Source organism: Curcuma longa, chromosome 10 (assembly GCF_044706935.1).
Source record: "Curcuma longa cultivar G26 ecotype Majalengka, Jawa Barat chromosome 10, ITB_CL_G26_1.1, whole genome shotgun sequence".
NCBI classification, from domain to species: domain Eukaryota; kingdom Viridiplantae; phylum Streptophyta; class Magnoliopsida; order Zingiberales; family Zingiberaceae; genus Curcuma; species Curcuma longa.
In genome coordinates this window covers 917,623-923,654 of record NC_133870.1, presented here as the reverse complement: position 1 = coordinate 923,654, position 6,032 = coordinate 917,623, and positions in this window count along the sequence as shown.

Sequence of the window (6,032 nt, the reverse complement as noted above, 5' to 3'; positions counted from 1 at the left end):
ACTATTGTTTGCTTTTTACAACGCTAAGTAACCAAATTTCCCTAAACGAATGTACAATATCTAGAAGTAGATCTTCGCTCACTAGGTGAACCTGCCCCAGTCAACATCAATGTAAACCTCCAAGGTTCGTCCTTTTCCTGGGTCCCTTTTTAGATATCTCAATATTCAAATAACAACATCCATGTGATCAACTAAAGGATTTCCCAGAAATTGGCTAACGTAGCTGACAGCAAAACTTATATCTAGACAAGTGTAAGTTAGGTAGATAAATTTGCCTACCAATCATTGATATCGTCGTTCATCAGCTTCCATTTCATCAGTCCAAGACCTTAACTTGGTATTAGGATTCATAGGTGTATTAACTAGCTTACATCCACTCAACCCAGTTTCTTGTAGTAGGTCAAGAACATACTTTCTTTGAGATACAAAGATTCCTTTGTGACTTCTAGCAACCTCCATTCCCAAGAAGTATATGAGTTGTCCCAGATCCTTGATTTCAAACTCCTTAGATAGAAGGGACTTGAGCCTTTTGATTTCTAATTCATGGTTTCCTGTCAGGACAATATCATCAACATATACAGTTAGTACTGAGATTTTCCCACCTGGAAAATGTTTCACAAATAGCCTATGATCAGCTTGAGACTGGGATTAGCTATCTCTTTTAAGGACTCTAGCAAATATGTCAAACCAAGCTTTGGGTGATTGTTTGAGCCCATACAAGGCTCTCCTTAGTTTGCAAACTTTTCCTTTTGTACTATCTGTCTAAAATCTTATAGGGACATCTATGTAAACTTCTTCCACTAGATCTCCATTTAAAAAGGTGTTCTTCACATCTAGTTGAATCAAAGGTCAATGTAAGTTAGCAACAATAGACAGTAATACCCGGATGGTATTGAGTTTTGCAACCGGTGCAAAGGTCTCCTAATAGTCAATCCCATAAGATTGGGTGTAACCTTTTGCCACCAGTCAAGTCTTGTATCTATTTATGCTTCCATCTGAGTTCTACTTGATTGAAAAAATTCACTTATATCCCATAGTTCTCTTTCCTTGAGGTAGCTCAGATAGTGTCCAAGTCACATTCTTTTCAAGGGTTGTGTATTCCTTTAGGATTGTCTTGCACCATTCAAGAACTTTTAAAGCTTCATATACATAACTAGGAATCCTAATCTTGTCAAGTGATGTCACAAATGCTTGGTATCTTAGAGATACACGAGAGGACATATAATTGTTCATTGGATGAAGAGTACAAGATCTAATACCTTTTCTGTATACAATAGGTTGGTCCAATGTGGGATCTGTCTATGGAACTAGTTCTATTAGATCCTGCTACTTTTCAAATTCAACTTGGCCTAGAGTTGACTTATGATACAACTGAGTTTTGTGCAAAGACGCAAGATGTTTTCTCCTCGCATAGACCTTCACTATGTCATGGGAAGGTGGTGTGTTCTTTTGTGGTTCCGAGATAGATGGCGCATATGATTGTGATGATGATGGAGTTGATGGAGGGTTAAGTGATGATGATGGTAAGATTGAGGAAGGACTCAGTTCAAGAAGGGACTCCCAATCCCAATACTGAAATTCAATTTTGTTCTCCCCTTAATTGTAGTATTGTAGTATGAAATGTGTTCAAAGAAGGTGACATCCATAGAGTGATAAAATTTATAGGTGACAAGAGAGAAGCACTTATAACCCTTTTTGTCGATTGAATATCCCAAGAAAATGCACGTAAGTGTGCATGAGTCAAACTTTCCCTAATACTAAGAGTAGATGTGGACAAATGGAGTACATCCAAAGAGTTTGAGAGGGATGTTGGAGACAAGTCTGAGTGTAGGATACAAGTTTTGTAGAACTTGAAATAGAGTGTTGAACTTACAAACCCTGGAAGGGAGACAATTAATAAGATAGGTAGTAGTTAGGACTGCATCCCCCCAAAATTTGGTTAAAGCGTGAGCTTGGAAGAGTAAGGAACAGGCAACCTCAAGTATATGATGGATTTTTCGTTCAACTATTCCATTTTGTTGGAGTGTATCAACACATGAACTTTGTTGGACTATGCCATTGGATTGGAGATAGGAGCTAAGGATGGAATTAAAGAAGTCTTTGGCATTATCTGTTTTGAGAATCTGTATGCCAGCTTGGAACTGGGTCTTGATCATGGCATGAATATTCTGAAAGATTTGTGTGATCTCAAATTTTTCTTTCATAAGAAAAGTCAAACACAACGTCGTGTGATCATCAACGACAAGTAAGAACCATCTAGAGCCAATAAGACTTGGATTTTTGAATGGTCCCCAAATGCCCCCATGAATGAGAGAAAAGGTTGTGTTGGTTGATATTGATGAGGTGCATAAGTGTGTCTGGTATATTTAACAACTGACATACATCACACTAAAAGAAATTAGGACTTCTATTGATAAATAATGAAGGGAAAAGATGTTTCAAGTACATTAAATTTGGATGTCCTAATCGATAGTGTCACATCATAATTTCACTTTCATTATTAGATAGACTACTAGACCTAAAATTTTGGATTAGCTGACAGTTGGGTTTAACAGACTGGAAGAGGCTTCAAGAAGGTAAAGTCTTGCACAAAGTTTAGCACTGTCAATCATCTTCTCGGTGCTAAAGTCCTAAAAACACAACAATCACCAAAGAACTTAGTTTCACAGTTAAGGTCTAAGTTAAGTCTACCAACCGACACAAGATTCCAAGCAAATCTAAGCACATAAAGCACAGAATTGAGATTGATATTGCTAGAAATTTTAATTGTTCCCGTTCCAACCACTTCGATATAGGTGTCATTTGCTATACGCACCATTAGATGTTTGTCACATAATGTAAATGTTGAGAATAACATTCTGTCACTTGTCATATGTCCAAATGCTACTGAATTGATGATCCAAAAGGACTTGCTTGTGTGCATTGCTATAGGTTTGCTCATCGACGAGTTGGAATTTGAACTCTTAAACAGATTGTTCTGCTGAAATAACTTTTGGAGCATATGCAGCTTGCTCTTTAGAGAAAGGAGAACTCATAGATTTTCAATTTTCAACAGACACATGATGTGCTTTTGCCTCTCGGCTAGGAAGCTTCCAATTGACTGACTTTCCATGGAGTTGTCACCATTGTTCTTTGAGATGGCTTGGCTTTCGATAGTGATTGGCCCAAGGCCTGTTCTTACATGGTCAACTGTCATATGCATTTCGAGGCTCACTAGCGCTGCAGTTTTTGGACTAACTTCGAGCTACTAATGCACTGAAATTAGCAGCAGAGTCCTTGCCCAGATTCGGGACCACGTCTACCCATTATTATTTGCTTGCGACTCTCCTCTCAGCGCACTTCTACAAATGCTTCCCTAAGGCTAGGTAGCAACTTAGTGCCATGAATTCTGTCCCGCACTTCGTCAAGTGACTTATTAAACCCACTTAAGAACTTGAAGACACGCTTGTCTCCACAATCTTCCGATAGCAATTTATGTCCTCTGTACACTTCCATTCTGGAGTTTTGAACATGTCTAGTTGTTGCCAATACCGATTGAGCATAGTAAGCTATCACTGTGGACTCCCCTTGTTGAATACTTTACAGAGTGCTCTCCACATGAAATAACTCTATAATGTTGTCACAGCTTGAGTAAGTTTCCTGGATAGCCTCCCAAATATCGATGGCAGAGGTTGATGTTGTTGTTACTGGAAGAACTAGCAATCATGCGGCTTTGTCTTACGGCTGGAGGAAGAACCAACTGCTAGGGGTTTTTTCCCAGCTAGGGTTTCTGCTCTGATACCATAAAGTTCATCAGAAAATTATAGTGGAAAATTATTTTTTTCATTGATAGGATATTCTTCTTATATACAAATATAAATATCTTAAAATCAGGGATGCGATAAGTATAAGCTAATTATAATCCATCTGGGAAATATATTACAAAAATAAATCCCTACAAAATAGGGATAAAATTAAGTTGCCTAGTTTGAATTTCAACAGATTATACTTAAAGCTATCAATTACAGTAATTCATCATCTTCTATTTTAACAATTATCTTACTACGTCTAATATTATTAAATTTAAATTTTATATATTATATCTTTACTTTACTAAGCTTAAAATCTTTTACTTTTAGTGTTTCCCGTCAAGATTCGAGCTTTGCATTTACTCCTCCACGTGTCTCATTATCAAAACAATATCATTTGCAAATAACATGTACACCATAGTAATATGTCTTAGATGTATCTAATGAGTTCATCCAAGATTAGTGTAAAAAGATAGAGTTTTAATGTTGATCCTTGATGTAATATTATCTTTATAGGAAACGCTTTGATTAATCCGTTGGAGTCTTCACTCTCATCATTACATTCTCATATATATATCCTTAATTATTTCAATATACACTATGCTAACACCTTTCTTTTCTAGAATTCTTCACATAATTTCCCTCTGAACTCTGTCATAAGTTTTTTCTAAGTTAATGAATATCACATAATAATTTTCAATCAAATGTCTGAGAAGATGTATAGATTCAATCATTGATCTTTTAAGTATAAATCCAAATTGGCTTTCAATCACCTTAATCTACTCTCTTAATCTTTTTTGAATCACTTTATCCTAAAGTTTCATAGTAAGGTTCATTAGCTTAATGCCCCTATAATTCACACAATTTTATACCTCTCTTTTATTTTTATACAAGAGACTAAAGTACTTATCCTCCATTAATTAGATATTTTCTTCGTTTTCAATATTAGACTGAATAACTTCGTAAGTCATTCAATATCCTACTTACCTAGGCACTTCCATAATTGAAATATCATCTGAACCAATAGCTTTGCCATTTTGCATCCCATTTAACACCTATTCACTTCTGAAAAAAAAAAATTCTTTGATAAAAATTTAAATTTCTATACTCCTCTCACCTACTTAAATTTTCTAAGCTAAGTTGGTACCTAAATTTTTATTAAAAAGTTGATAAAAATGTCTCTTTCATTACTCCTTTATTTTCTCATTCTTCACTAATACCCTATTAAATTCATCTTTAATACATATTATTTGGATAAAATCTCTTATTTTCCTCTCTCTCGCTTTAGCTATTCTATAGATGTCTCTTTCTCCTTTTATATCAAATTGTCGAATAAGTGTCCAAAAGCTTAATTCTTGACTTCACTCACTGCTTTCTTAGCATTTTTCTTGGCTACTAGTTTTCTTCATTTTTACAACTCTACAATAACTTATAGATGGTTTGTTTTTCCGTCACTTTCTCTTATTCTTCCTCATTCCACCACCAAGATTTTTTACAATGGAATATGAAAAAAATGGATTTTACATTCATACATTCCATGAAGATAAATGAAGATATAAAAGATGGGGGAAAACACCTAAATAGATTCCTTAAAAGCTTTATCTGGGGAGGACCATTGAACAAATGAGGATGCAACAAACTCTACATGGTTTGTAATATAGTGCACGCCAACTCTCCATTAGTTGTTGACGGACAAGGGGGGATTTCAATGAGGGTTTTTAAGTCAAGGGTAAAATGGTAACTTTGAAAGTGTGAGGGGCAAATAAAATTTCCTCCAACAAGAATTTACTAATTGACAAGATTTCATTACAAGATGGAACTTTGTTACATGGTTAGCCTTAAATTTCCTAAGTTGGTACATAAACTTTCATTTAAAAGTTAATAAAAATGTCTCTTTTATCGCTCCTTTATTTTCTCATTCTTCACTAATACTCTATTGAATTCATCTTTAATACATCTTATCTGAGTAAAATCTCTTATTTTCCTTTCTCGCTTTAGCTATTCTATAGATATCTCTTTCCCCTTCTTTTATATCAAGTTGTCAATACAAGTGTCCGAAACCTTCATTCTTGGCTTCACTCACTGCTTTCTTTTTTCTTGGCTACTAGTTTTCTTCATTTTTACAACTCTTGTAAACTTATAGATCGTTTGTTTTTCAATCACTTTCTCTTTTCTTCCTCATTCCATCATCAAGATTTTTTACAATGGAATATGAAAAAAAAATGGGTTTTACATTCATACATA